A 16,107-nucleotide genomic window follows, 5' to 3' on the forward strand; every position below is an offset into this window, starting at 1 on the left:
ATTTTTATTTATTTTGAGAGAGAGAGAGTAAGCAGGGGAGGGACAGAGAAAGAGGGAGAGAGAATCCCAAGCAGGCTCCATGCTGTCAGCTCAAAACCCAATATGAGGCTCCAATTCACGAACCCATGAGATCATGACCTGAGCCGAAATCAAGAGGTGAACGCTTCATTGACTGAGCCACATAGGTGCCTCTATTTTAGTCTAATTTTGCAATATATCAATAACATTATGTTACTGTAGTTTATTAATTGTATCTGACTCATTTAGGATATAAACAGAAACATATTTGTTGAGCAACAATTATATGTATGACACTTACTAGACACTTTTTTTCTTGTTTAATTCTCACAACCATCTTTATTTTTAATCATTGAGTAAACTAAATCTCAAAGAAAATATTATGGATAAGAAAAGGTGTGCTTTCAATTATATCTAATTTTCACACAGAAATTTAAGAAAATATACCAGGAGAGTCACCTTCTTTGCTACAAAACCTGATGTGTCAATATCATCCACATATAACCAAGTTCATATTGCCTCTCTTATTTTTTTTCTGCTTCCTTTAACAACAGTTTAAAACCACTTTGCATATACTTCCCACAACCTCCCTTTGTCTTGAGAATTAAGAGCAACCCAACTATTGTGTGACAACAGCACCATCTATTGGCTGCAAAGGGATCCAATAGATGATGCTTATCTATTGATGACCCAATAGATCATGCTCAGGTCATGATCTAAAATTTTTCAGCTGAGTGAAATCTATTTGAAAACATTTTTTTTCCTCACAGATATACATATTTTTTCTCCATCTCTCCTTTTAAAACCTGTAGAGTTATTGCATCTCTCTTGATTCCATTGCTAACCAGTATGTGTTTTTGCTAATGTGCAGCAATTCACATGAACTGTGGATTAAAAGGGATGTGAACAATTATGAAAACTAACTACCATTTATAACACAATTTCAATGGAAAATGTGTTGAATTTAAACGAGCTGCTTACATAGAACTTTTGGAATTCAAGTAATTTGTAGGTTGGAAACTTGTTATAATACTAAAACATATAGAAGCATTAAGTCTTTCACTGTGGCTTCCAAGGCAAATAAAAGAATGCTAATACAAAGCAATACTTCAAATATTTCCCTCCCGTCTTCAGAGTTGATAAACATCTGCCTTGTCCTATGGAATTTGGATCTTGCCCTACACGCAGGGGAACACTCAAATATTTGTTGATAATAATGACAAGGTCCATTGCTATTTTGCAGTGGCTCTCGTTAAAGTTACACCAGTGATACAGGTGGGAACAGCTCCAATTATTTTGACTTTTATCTCTATGATGAAAACTACTAGGACAACATCTATAACTCTAATCACTTAATGAGCTCTAATCATGAACTTTTATTTGAAGCAATGCTTTACTTGGATGTCCTTATGCTTCTGTGATAGAGAGTTCTATATCTGCCTGTAATGTGTCTTTAATATCTAATCCTTAAAGTCCTATCTTTATGGTAAGCCCTGTAAGTTTCCATTTGAGGAAATTTTGTGCTGAAGCAGGAGAAACATGTATGATTGCTCAAGCAAATTGGTCACTATGAAGTCACTTTTCTTGCTGGTACCAATTAAGTAGCAAAGTGTTTTTGTCCCTTGGTCTATGCCCTGCATCTCAGTTCTAGAAATTTCTCCTGAAATCCTAATTTGAGTCCAATTTTTTAAGGCAGGGAAAGACCAATCACTGCTCATAAATATTATAACTAACTGTTATTACCTGCCTAGACACAGGCTATTCTTGGTAAAAAGACAGACCTTATTCCCATACTCTGAGACCTGTCTGTGGTCTAATGCTGATGTCCAGTGCCTAGGTGTATGACCTTCTCCTCACTGTTAACTATATTCCTGCCTTGCAAATCATCTTTCCAGCACTATTTTATCGGCTCCCCAAGACTTTGGAAAACTATGATCTTGCCTGTTCCATCAGTAGTTATGAAATCCATCTCTCCCTATCTTCTACTGCTTTTCCTTTCAAATCTCTGAAATCCTTTGATATTACTATCATTTTACTCATTTCCTAATTTAAAAACTTCAGTTGTTTTTACAATATGAATATACTTAACACTACATTTTTATGTTTAGGTTGACAAATGCTATGTTTTATATCACAAATGAGAAAAAAATTTTGGAAGTTGACTTTTTTTTAATCTTTTTTTTTAAAAAGTTTATTTATTTATTTTGAGAGAGAGAGAGAGAAAGAATGCAAGCAGGGGAGGGGCAGAGAGAGAAAGGGAGAGAGAGAATCCCAAGCAGGCTCTGCACTAACAGCTACATGGGGCTTGATCTCATGAACCATGAGATCATGGCTTGAGTGGAGATCAAGAGTCAGAGACTTCACTGACTGAGCCACCCAGGTTCCCTGGAAGTTGACTTAATAAAGTACAAGGTGGGGCACCTGGTGGCTCAGTCAGTTAAGCATGTGACTCTTGATGTGGCCTTAGGTCATGATCTCACCATTCTTGGGATGGAGTCCTGTGCTGGGCTCTGCACTGACAACATGGAGTCTGCTTGGGATTCTTTCCCTCCCTCTCTCTCTGCCCCTCCCCCGCCCACACAAACACACGTGTGTGCATGTACTCTCTCTCAAAATAAATAAACTTAAAAAGATAATAAAGTATAAGGTATAAAGGGCACAGGGATTTCAGCCAGATGGTCAGGTGTCTTACTGCACCAGGGCTTGGGCTAGCCACACAAACTGCTGCTGCCTGGTGGTTGCCTTGCTGGCAAGGTCATTAGCCCTCTCTATAGCTGCCAGTGCCTTCTCCTTTGTCTCCTCCTTGGCTTCCTTGGCTGCCTCAGCAAGGGTTTTGGAAGGGGTCTCACTGTGCAGCTCCAAGATGTATTGAAATCCTTTCACAATCTTAGCCACACTACTTCTGAACTGGGCAAGGCCAAATTTCTGGCAAAAGAAGAAAAGGGGGACAATTGTGGACAGTTCTAGAGACACCAAATAAGCTAGAGACCCAGGCTTCCTGCTGGATTTCAGTCCAGTCACTTTTATCAGAATTCACACAGCAAATACATTGCTCCTCCTCCACCATCAGCTGGGTGTGGTCAGTCTGGTTCTGCTGTTCTACAACAGAATCCTCTAGGATGTACACTGAGTGAGCAACACTGGTAGGAAACAGTCACTGGGCCCAGCAGGGTACCCTATTGGTCTCTGTCAGGAGATGCTAGGATAGGAGCTTTTGGTCAGAGGTCACCTGCAGGTGCACTGTGTCTTCTGTCAAGACACATTTGCTATAGGGATTTGGGTACCATTCCCATAAGGCTATGAACACTTGGTCCCAGGAACTCCAGAGCACTCTCTGGCCTGGGGAAAAACTTCACCACCATTCTGGCAGGGGCGACTCAGCACCTGCACTGCATCTGGGATGCAAAGCCATGGGAGGCAGTGGGGTGGTGGTGCTGGGCCATGGCTCTGTGCAAGCCAGCTAGGCTCACAGCTCACTCACCTCTGCACCCAAGCAGCAGCCACTGCCCTGAGGAGCTGTGAGCCACAAGTCAAAATTTTTAAGACTATTTTTTAAAAATATAAATTGACTTTACTACTAGCTCCCTCCCCAACAGTGCCAACTTTTCAACACCAAAAATATACTCTGATCTGTTCCTTTTATTTTAATGTTTGCACCGCCACTCTCATCCAGGCCCCTCTTATTTCATGTTTATATTAACTGAAAAACCTTTGTAACCACACTGTATTCTGATGTCTTTTCTTTATGTTTAGAAATCCTTTCTTTGGGGAACCATTCACTATTTCATTCCTTGTGACCCTCCTCTGTCCACTGAGATTGGCGGGGTGTGGGTGGGCCTGAGGGGATGCTATTACCCTCCAGCTAGAGGTGGGAATGTGAACTAAATTTGGCCGTAGTATTACAAACCTTTAATCACAAAAAAGGAACTGGGCACATGACACCGCTCGGCCAATCAGCATATCCCTACAAATTTTGCTGGAGCATCCAGGAAAGACTCTCAACCTCTAAGGATCCTAAGTTATAAAGACCAGACAGACCTCAAACTGCTGGGGCCATAAATTCTACAGTGTGGAGAAAACCTATATATGAATGAAACTAATGTGGAGGTAGGTAGAGTCATCTGATAGATACAACATATCCTCATGATTTTGAGCACTTGAATCTAATTCAATTTCTGTTCAGTTATATTTTCTAAAATATTCTATTAGTTAGGGTAGGCTAAGCTGTGGTAGCAGATGGACTCAAAATTAAGTAGCTTAAATGAGAAATTTCTTTCTTTCTTAAGTAAGAGTCCTGGGTGGATGCTCAGGTAGGCCAGTTCTTCCCACCTAGTCATATGAGGATTCAGACTGAAGGCTATTCAGCCATCTTCAACAGCTGACTTCCAGGGTTTCCCTGAGCACTGCCATTTCATTCGGCCAGAAAGAAGAAAGAGCACTGAGAAACAAAGGGAGATTTTTACTGATTAGGCCAGGAAGTGACTCACAATACTTCCAGTTACAATGCACTACAGAAAACCTGGTCATACAGCCACACCTAATTTAAAAGGAAACTTGTTAAATGTAGTCTAGCTGTGTGTCCATGAAGAAGTATAAAGTGGATTTTGGTGGAAAGCTAGCAGTCTTTACAAATATACTGCTGGATAAATAAAATTCAACAAAGACACAGAATACCAGGCCATATCATACTGGCCCCAGAAAGACTGTGACTGAATTAAAAATCAGCTATTGTAAAAAAGTATTTCAGAAGGAAACATATCAAATCTATCAAAAGATGTCGTCAGGGATACTTGTTAATTATATTGCATAAAGTCTATAAAAACTATGGGAGAAGTTACATCAGATTTCAGTACTAAGAATAAAGAAAAAAAACAGTATCATTTTTCTCTTATAGGACTAAGAAAGATTACCAACAGTGACCCCGTGTTACAGAGGGTGCAGGAAAATTAAGAAGTTCTTATGCTGTTGGGAATGTAACTTAGCACAAATTGTGTTACCAACTGTTCTTGTCTCTGGATTACTGAGAAGTTAGGAGTGTGGCCCAAAATTATCTCTGGTGGGGCAATTAACAACAGATTTTGTACTTTCTTATTGATTAATTTAAAAAATGTTTTAATGTTTATTTATTTTTGAGAGAGCGTGAGTGGAGATGGGGCAGAGAGAGAGAGACACACACAAAATCTGAAGCAGGCTCCAGGCTCTGAGCTGTTAGCACAGAGGCTGATGCAGGGCTCAAACCCACAAACTGTGAGATCACGACCTGAGCCAAAGTCGGATGCTTAACTGACTGAGCCACCCAGATGCCTAAAGAAATGTGTATTTTTTAAAGAATAAAAGCAAAATGAGGCTATGTTTCTTTTTGGAAAACAAAACAAAACAAAACAAAAATAGTCCTGTTCCTTCACAATAGTTATTTACATGATAGAAGGCTGTCTCTTTTCTGAGTTGGCTGCTACAAAGCTCAGAGATGCATTTGCAGTCCACTCTGAGAAATGTGCAGGTAATTGTAGTTTACATTACAGCCTCATATCTGGGTCCACTTTTCCCTCACCCTGATTTTACTTGTTCCATTCACTGCAATTTTATACCTCTGTCTTTGAATCTTCAACCTTGTATCTCTTCTGGAAGAAGGAAGAGAATGATTTTATAACAGTTTTAATGTATCACAACTCTATCACTCTTCCTGTACAAAACTTAAAATTCCACAATGCATATATTCTTTTTTAAAAAAGAAAATCCAAATTCTTCATCTTAGTGTTTACTCATTTTAAAAAATACATTTAAAATGCATCTTAAAAATACAATAAATATTTATTTATATAAGCACATGTATACATACACACACACTGAGTGCCTAGGTCAAACACTACTCTATACATGGGAGTAAAAGAAAGAAGGCTCAAGTTGCTCACAGTCTGGTTCAATGGTCCCAGTATTTTTCTTTTCATGATGACTCATATCAGACAATGTAACGGCCTCACATTCCCAGAGGCTTACCAAGATGTATGCTATGTACACTTTGCAGCATGATAGCAACAACTCTGTCTCTGATCTGAGACACACTGGTGGTCTCGGGGGTCAGATGGTTAAGAATCACTACAATGCAGGGAGGTAAGTGTAACAGAGAAAATGCTATCTGCCATGATACCACAAAGGAAAAAATAAGGGACCCAGAATTGTGGACTATAAAGAAATGGGAAACTTTCTGCAAGAGCTATTCATCGAATAGGAGTTATAAAAGTAAAGGAGGAGGAAAACAGAGATTTCAGATATCATTCCAGAAAATGGAAAATTAAAAAGACAATTGGATTTTACACAGAAGATGGTGAAATATTTCTAGGCACTTGAATATATGCTACTTTAAACAGTAGGTCACCTTTTTTGGCAACAATGAAAAATCAGCTAATCCATAGGACAGCATTTTCAGACAAATGAAGCCAATTGCTTTGAAAAGAAAATATTTCCATCCAGTCTGACCACTTTAATAAAAATAATTTTTAAATGACATATTTTTTTCCCTTGCCTTAGTAAATAAAACCCTTTGTGTACTCATTTTCTCTTTGGATCTCATGCTAATTATAAATAAGTAACATAGTATACTGTACTTCAACCTACATAGGTCCTACTGAGATTGGCTTTCTGACTTTAAAAGATTCCACCACATCACAATAACTTAGTTATTTCTTACTGCCAATCAGTGTTACTGCTTCTAACTTCTTGACTTCTTAAGCTGTGATAAGCCTTACTCGAGGCCTGTCATTTGGGGTACAGTGAAGGAGAAAAGGGTCACATGGCACCAGTTTTCAAATTTAGACTTTTGCCAAAATCTCTAAATGAGACTGGACATTTTTCATCCTAAGTCCCTCTGTCTCAGAGTTTAATTTAAAATGTATGACTCTACCTCACATTCATGAGGATAGCTCTTGTAAAAAACAAACCAAAATGAAACAAAACAAAACAAAAAACACCAAAAATCCCCAAATGAGACAAGTGTTAGCAAGATGTGGACAAATTAGAACCCTTGTGCACTGTTGGTAGGAGTGTAAAATGGTGCTGCTTCTATGGAAAACAATACGGTGGTCTTCAAAGTTAAAAATAGAATTAACACTATGATCGAGCAATTCCACTTCTGGCAGAACAGAAAGAACAGAACAGAAGTGTCTCAAAGAAACATTAGTATACCCACATTCAGAGCAGCATTACTCACAACATCCAAAGGTGAAAACAACTCAAATGTCCAGTGACAGATAAATGGATAAACAAAAGTGGTAAATAGATACAATGGAAGATTTTTCAGACTTAAACAGGAAGGAAATTCTGACACATGTCACAACATGGAAGAACCTTGGCAACATCATGCTAAATGAAATAAGCCAGTCACAGAAAGCCAAAAACACAAATACTGTATGATTCTGCTTATATGAGGTACCCAGAACAGTCAAATTCATAGAAATAGAAAATAAAATGGTGGTTGCCAGGGGCTGAAGAGGGAGGAGGGGAACTGTTAAGTTGATGAGTTTCAGTTTTCCAACATGAAAAGACTTCTGGGCACTTTAGTGCACAGTGAGGTGAATGTACCTAACTCTACTGAAATGTGTATTTAAAAGTGGTTAAGATGGTAAATTTATATTATGTGTCATTTATTATATAAATGTAAATAAATATTTATATACATATAATTTATAGAATTTGTAAACTTGGGAGATCCTACTAGAGGAGCTCATCATCAGGCCAATCCTTAACATTCTTAGCCTTATTGTTTCAGCACTCATTCAAACATTTTCTGCGTTAGGTTAAAAATATCCTCGAAAAGTGTTGTGGAACTCGACAAGGGTGAGGAATGCACAAAAATGTGAATGTACTGAACGCCACCATATGGTATACTTTAAGTTGGTTAATTTTATGTTATGTGAGTTTTACCTCAATTAGCAAAAAATCCTCATATGCATTTGGCATGTAAAGATTCCCAAGGACAAGGGCTACAACATGAAGAGTTGTGGCTAGTTTCTGCTACTGGCACTGCATTAAAACCTCACACAAGTCTAACAACATAGGAAGGAATAAAATACTAAAGTAATTTACTAATATTAAAGCCGCAAGAAAAGTACTTTTTGGTAACAGGAAGACAGGAGATTATGTGAGCAGATATAGTTTACCACTAGCATCACCAACACAGACTAAAACTATATATAAAGGCAACAAGCCTGTGATTCAGGGCTCCTCTCACCTGGCAAATTCCTCACCTATGAGGCCTGCAGGATCAAAGAGATTAAAGAGATAGTGGAATCAGATCTTGGAAAGCCCAAGAATGCCATGACAAGGTACATGGACTTTTTCCTTGACACAACGGAGAGTCACTGGCAAATTTAATAATGTAGCTGATGAATAGGTTCAAAGATGTGTTTTAAAAGAATCACTTTGGTGGCCACTTTGAGGGTGAAGTGTAAGACAGGAATGGAATACCAGACTACCACAATAATCCAGAGAGAGATTTATAAGGTGAAACAGGTTAAACTGTGGGATCAAATAGATACAGGGTTTAAGGCATGGTACCTGGTGGTTTTCTTAAATTATTCCTTTTAATCTCCACTTAGCAGCTTAGTATTATTATTCCCATTTTACAGATGAAGAAACATAGGGTTGTCCCAAAATAAACTTGGGTCAAGGTCACACAATTAGTTGGTAGGGAAAATGGAATTTTAATTTGGTCTATAGGACTTCAAACACTGTGCACATACATTTTCTACTACCTTGTGGTGTCAACCAATATACAACCAAAATAGTTAAAACGCTTTATGTGACAAAAATGTGAATACTTCCCATCAACAGCACAGCTAGCCCTCATGGAAGATAAAAATCAATGTCTTATTCCCTAAATAACTTTTTAGTACTTGATTAGATCCTAAATTACATGCACTAAAGCCAATTTTTACCTGGAAGTAATTTTTTTTTTTAAATATGGTTTTATTAAAGGAAACTCTTCATGCCAAGTAAGGATGAGCTATGTCCTTTTGTGATCTAATTATACCATTTTAAATAAAAGGTTACATGAATATATTGACTCAAATAGTATATAATTAAAGGCCATAATCCACAGGATGTATTTGGTCTTTGAAGTTGCCATATTAAAATCCTTTCTATATATAAATATTACAAAGAATACAAAACTCTGGTATAAATACAAAATGCCTAATTTGGGAGATTAAGGAATACTGGTTTTTAATATACCTTGGCTTCCACAAATGACAGGGATGGATGGTTTTACCATGTATGTTGTGTCAAAAACAACTTGAGACACAACCACAAAGCCTAACAAAATGGACACGATTGTGAGGGTTCTTTAGCCACCACTCACCTCTCAAATCACCCATTCTAATCCACTATGGTCAAACTTTGGTGCTCTTAGATTCTCAAAGATGGTATTTTGCACTGCCTGATTGCTTCTAGCAAAAAGATGAGTAATGTCTAGATCACAAAGAAAAATGAGCAATGACATTTCTCTATTATAATCTCAAGGGAAAAAAAACATGTTTTGGGAAAAATTCTTATTGAGGGGTTAGGATTAAATTTATTAAAAAAATTTTTTTAATGTTCATTTTTGAGACAGAGAGAGAGAGAGAGAGAGAGAGAGAGACAGAGTGTGAGCAGAGGAGGGGCAGAGAGAGAGGGAGACACAGAATCTGAAGCAGGCTCTAGGCTCCCATCTGTCAGCAGAGCCTGATGTAGGGCTCAAACCCACAGAAGCATGAGATCATGACCTGAGCTGAAGTTGGACACTTAACCAAATGAGCCACCCAGGCGCCCCGAAGTGTTTAGGATTAAGATGAACTTTACTGAGATTAGGAAATAAGGTGATCAGCCCAGGTATAATGGCTTCAAGAGAGTTAGTTGCCTGGGAGACAGCTTGTGACAACTCTCACCTCTCACTGCAAATTATCAAGCATTTCCATTACCCCTATCCTTAGGCAAACTTGCTTACTCAACAAGAATCTTAATTTTATAACTCTAATGTCTCATTCTTCACTTCACATAAAAACAGAAACTATCCATACCTTTGAAACTGTTCGAGGTTACCTACTGATTAAAGAGCAACCACCTTTTAAACTCAATCTCCCTTTCAAAAAGTTTAATATGAGTAGGCACCAAACCAAGGATACAAAAATAATTTGACAACTGAGTTATTTGCCAAGAAATGATATGAATATTGATCTGTGTTTTTTTCTTGATTTAAAATGGATAAACAAGCAAATGTATCTCCTCAGTGAAAGCCATCCAAACATAATTTCAAAACTTCCCAAATTGTAAAAAGAAGGAAGAAGGAAGGGAATGAATTTGAGGGGGGTGGATTGGAGGGGGGAAGAGGGATGAATTTTTGAACTTAGTTCCAGTACATATTAGCACTTAAAAAAAATCAGACACTGGGTCTTATTCAGAGACACACTTAAGTTTGTGATATGAAGGAGAAATGAATTCATTAGTCGACTATAAGAAGGCAATTTTGAAGGGGAAAAATATGAAAAGAAACAAGTCTCTCGTGATTTTTTTCACTTAATGTTTAATAAATTGCTTTGGAAGTAAATTTTCTCTGTTCTTTTATTCTATCTGCCATGAAGTAAGGATGATAAAAATCATTGGTATAGGGCTAGAAAGGCTTTCACCATAGTGATAGTACACACCCTTAGATGAAGGCTACTTAAGCTAACTCTAGGCATTCAGAGCATCACCGAAACACTCCATTTTACCCCCTTTTACTTTTCCTGGCTTTAAATATCTCAGCAGGAAGCCCTATATGGATGACATATTATCCTTGGACTAGTTGGGTTGATTCATTTCTAGGCTGTGGGCTCTGTGGCTGGTTATAATCCTACCTGACAAAGACAAGCTTGCCATGTTTCAACAATATGAAACATCAGAGAAAGAGAGGAAAATGGTTACTGCAACACTAAGGTCCACAGGCAGTGTGCACCTAGCACACACTAGGAGTTATTTCAGAAATGGCTGAGGTCAACCCTCACTTCCAATAGTTGAGGCACTAACTTTACGGGTCCCTATAAATAGGTAAGATTGCCCTGGAATGCTCTGACACCAACTAAACTGAAAAATAAACGCTGAATAAACTTAATATATATATATATTTTTACTGTATAGGCAATTGGTTAAGAACATAGACTATGGAAGGAAACTCTCTGGCTCTGAAATTTACCAGCTTATATTCTTTAGTATTATGTAACTTCCTTGTACCCCACTTTCCCTACACATAAAATAGGGATACTAAGATAAAATATGATCACTGGATAAAGTTAGTTAGTATACATAAACTGCTAAGAATAGTGCCTGGAACTTAGTAAGTATTACATGTATTAGTTATTACTGTTATTATAAATTATTCTGTAGATTGTCATTTAAAAGTCATACTACAAACTAAACAGAGGATTTAATACTGAACTTAGAGGACATTCAGGTTATTACATGAGGCATCAAAACAAAAGCAACACAGATTTGTACAGTGCTCTCTCTAGGGAGTTTTGGGGGCTGCTGGGAGTAGGAGGACCATCGTAAGTCAGGTTTTGATCACAGAGTATAAGGTCACGTTTCAGAACTGGCAGTTTTGCTGCTAACAGGGAAGCGTGGGCAAGGGGAAGTCCTGAAACACAATGTTCAGATGAGCCTGGCACCCTGCACTGCAGCCATACTTCTGCCTGAAAAGCTCTAGGGACTTCAGGATCAAAGAAACAGCTCAAGAAGTTGGTAGAAAGGAGAAATAGCTGTGGAAGTGGGAGAGGGAAATAAATGCAATTTAGGGCTAATTAACATTGGCAGCACTATTACCTTCCCAAGCATGGGGTGTCCTCTCCTATCTGGGGTGCAATTAAAGTACAGAGAGCAGAGTAGAGAAGACCATCATGTTGTCCACCCTCAATCCTCAAAGTGTGGGCTGAGAGTGAATGGTTTATTTTGCCAGGCATGATGGAGGGATGCTCACACTACTTTGGTTTTATAAATTGCTAAACTACAAGGTGCTCTTGAATTGTGGTAAATTCTGGTTCCTTCACAAAACACACACTAACATGGTGTCTTTCAGAAGAAATATTGTAACAGATAAGAACATAAATAGGAAAATGGTTATCAGAGACTATGGTTACATAGCAAGTGTGAGGAGTCAAAATGTGCAGACGAACCCACAAAACAGCCCCTGGCACCTGGGAAAAACAAACCTTATATCCTTGGGGTGCCTTATTTGAAGTTTAGTATTTTGGATATAAAGTGACATGAGTGGATTATACAAATAATCCTGGACTGGGAAAGGCTGTTCTGTGGATGAGAGGAAACACAGAAACTTTAAAGAAAAGGGTTGTATAATTTTCTTCATAAAAACAAAATCGTGGGGGGGTGCCTGGATGGCCTAGTTGGTTAAGCATCTGACTTCAGTTCAGGTAACAATCTCCCAGTTTGTGGGTTTGAACCTCGCATCAGGCTCTGACTTCAGCTCAGGTCACGATCTCACGGTTTGTGGGTTTGAGTCCCGCGTCAGGCTCTGTGCTGACAGCTCAGAGCCCGGAGCCTGCTTCGGATTCTGTGTCTCCCTCTCCCTCTGCCCCTCCCCCGCTTGCACTCTGTTTCTCCATCTCTCAAAATTGAATAAACGTTAAAAAAATTAAAAAATAATAAATAAAAGACTGACAAGCAAAAAATACCATCAAAGAAAGTCAAAAGACTACGTGAAAAAACTGGAGAAAAAAAAAAGATGTTTAATGAAATGAAAGGCAAAGGTCTGAATTTTCCTAATATACAAATAGGTTGAAAGGAAGAACTGATAAAACTATGGATGAAGGATATTAATAGTTTTTCATATAGGACATAAATATATAAATAGGCAAAAAAATATGCACAACCTCACTAATAATTAAAGAAATGTAGATTAAAAAGATATTCTCATCTGTTAGATAAAAATACAACAGCACAGAGAAAAACAGGCAATAATACTGTTGTAGGGATTCTTATCGTTCACCCGTATCAACTGCTCCTCTCTACTTCCTTGTACCCTTCAAGATGGGCCTCTGGCAATGAGCTGTGAGCTAAAGTACCACATTTCACTGCTATTCCAAAAAATGTAATTGCTAGTAAAAATAATCTCTAAACCTCTTCTCTCCTACCAAAGTATCTGAAGAGGCCACATGTTGCAGTTACAATATGGTGGAATCTTTCCATCAGTTGGAAACTGTCAACACCCTCACACTTAACCTGGGGTAGGCCAGGGAAAAAGAAATGTCTGTCATGTTAATCCACTGGAATTTCATGGTTCTTCTGTTATGACAGGCCAGCTACCCATCCTGACTGATATAAATATACTCCAAGTTGCAAACTGGTTATTTCTGGGGGGGTGAGTAAGTATTGTGGTGGACTTTTCCTGTCCTTATGAAATATTTCTATAATATTGTATTACTTTTATAATTAGAAAAAATTTAAAGGTTAAAAAAAATGTAAGAATAAAGTGTTGGCATCCAAAGTATAAACACTGGTAACAATTTCCCCAGATTTGCACTTACCAGAGTTGCAAAAATATTTCTTATTTAGGTAAATACATCTGTCTTTAAGAGACTACCCATAAGGAAGCCATCTTCCTACTCATAAATGGCTTTTGCTTGGGCCATTTTGAATTTATTACCAATATTTAGGCCCTAAGGATAATTATTTCCACAGAATAAACAGAATTGGGATGGGATACAAGGAATAATGTTAACAAATCAAAAAGAAAGGCCACATGTTTCAACAGACAAGAAGACACCTTGATAAGGAAAATGAGGTCAAGATAAAAAAAGTATCCAAATTGCTGGTAATCAAAGACACTATCCTAAAAAGTCAAAAGCTCTAAAATGATTCTCCTAAGGTTGTCCTAAGGCCAATCTAACTTCTGTCAATTTCATTTTTCTGAACACAATAATAGAAGTAAAACTAAACATAAAGCATTCTATGAAAATGTTTCACGGACTGCCTTGGGAGAGAAAAAGTTCCAGGGAAACCCCTTCTTTCTTCCATCAAACCCTGCAATTCAACCTAAAGAGCTTCATTTTTACGTTTTTACCACTGCTCTTGTCACATGAAATTTTTTTCTGAAGAAATGACCTGGAGCTAAAAGACAGAAAATCCTTAACCTAAAATTGTGACTAGGAAAATATAGAAATAAAATATTAAACCCCATGAAAGAAGTTACCGCATTAGGATGTTTGCCTTTTGAATACCAAGTGGTTAAAATCTAGATAAAAGACTCTAATGACCACAAAGCATACATCATTGCAAAAGGTCAAATAAACATATGAGCATACTATAGGAGATTTATTTGCATCCAAGCTTCTGAAACTGAACGGTATACCTGATGAGCCAAGATCATCTAATCTAAAAGCCTATTCAACTAGTTCTTCACAATAGGAAAGTGTAGAAGTTTTATGGCTCAGATCTTCTGCAATGGGGGTAGAAAGCCAGGTTTACTGGTGAAATCAGCCAGAATGGAACTCAAGGGCAGATGCTGGAAAACAGAGTTGGGTAACTAGAGAAACTGCCAGAAGGTCTTGTGTTTCAGACAGGAAAGGGTTACATAGCAGGTATATTTCATCAAGTCTCACAATAAAATAGGAAGATAGTCTCACAGAACAGATGAGTAAACCTTCTGGAATAAAACTGCATGCTACTTTTGCTGCCCTATAGGGCAGTGATCTACTTAGAATACTTCCTGCCCAATGGCAGAGCACTGAGTTTAAATGGTTGGTAGTTTTCAGTAGTTTGACAAAGTTATCCCAAATGCTAATAAAATTGTAAAAATCGTAATCAGAGCTAGTCACACCAATTCAGAGCATTCATTTTCACATTTGATGCTGAGTTTTTACAAAGCACACTGATACAGTGAAGAACAACTGGAGAAAAGTAACCAGGATGATATGAAATTGAGAAACTACATCTTCAGAAAACTTGGAAGAACCACAAAGTTCATTTACTGATTGGAAGACTCAGGAGGGAAATTAGAATCATATCATGATTCAGAGACAGTACATGGAATCTTGTAAAACGAGTAATATTTTTGTAACATAATCACTGCACACTTTTAAAAGGTTGTCACTTTGTCCTTATACTTTGGTAGCTTCAGCAATGTCTAATATGGCAATTTACATGTAAGAGATGCTCTATATATCAATCCCTAAATGGGACTGTTTTTAAAGTTGGTTTCCACTTACTGGGTTTTTCTTAAAGCAGAATTCACCAGCATACTTTTAAAAACAGAATATTCTTCCTATCTATCTGTCTTCCTACCTACCTACCTACCTACCAACCTACCTAGTGCATTCACATGGTTCAAACATAAAGTATAAAATGGTATACAGTGAAAAAACTCCCTCATGCCTATGTCCTATCTGCTGAGTTCCTATCCGTGCACACACATACAACTAACTGGCAACCTCCCTTTACTAGTTCAACCTTCCAGAAATTATTTTTATGCACACAGAAGTCAATATAAATGTATGTATGTATATTATAGACAAAGACGCAGACATATGATCCCCCCTTTTGTTTTTCCATAAATAGCTTACACTATAAACTGTTCTGCAATTTTCCTTTCATTTAGTAATTATAATAGATTTTTTCATATTAATACATAAAGTATATCCTCATTATTTTTTTACAGAAGCACCCATTGTATATATGTACCATAATTCATGTAACTGGTCCACTAATAATGAGCACTTAGGTTTAAGAGAAATTTAGGGGTACCTGGGTGGCTCAGTCACTTAAGTGTCTGACTTTGCTCAGGTCCATGATCTCACAGTTCGTGATTTCAACCCCGCATTGGGCTCTGTGCTGACAGCTGGGAGCCTGGAGCTTGCTTTGGATTCTGTGTCTCCCTCTCTCTCTCTGCCCCTCCCCTGCTCACACTCTGTCTCTCTCTCACTCTCTCTCTCAAAAATAAATAAAAACATTAAAAAAATAAAAAATAAAATAAGAGAAATTTAAATTACAATCATGGAATTATATGTTTATAAAGGACTAATACATTTCAAACAAAAGGCAGATAATCTCTTATGGCTAAAATAGTGCTAT

General features: G+C 37.6%; 1 protein-coding gene and 1 pseudogene across 1 annotated transcript in view; both read right to left on the reverse strand.

Annotated features, from left to right (window-relative positions):
- Positions 1–16,107, reverse strand: part of NDUFAF2 (NADH:ubiquinone oxidoreductase complex assembly factor 2) — a 168,472-nt gene that overhangs the window by 80,316 nt on the left and 72,049 nt on the right. The gene's annotated exons all lie outside the window — the stretch shown is intronic.
- On the reverse strand, positions 2,707–9,389 carry LOC144615848 (PRELI domain-containing protein 1, mitochondrial-like; annotated as a pseudogene).

This window comes from Panthera onca, chromosome A1 (assembly GCF_046562875.1).
Source record: "Panthera onca isolate mPanOnc1 chromosome A1, mPanOnc1 haplotype 2, whole genome shotgun sequence".
Lineage (NCBI taxonomy): Eukaryota > Metazoa > Chordata > Mammalia > Carnivora > Felidae > Panthera > Panthera onca.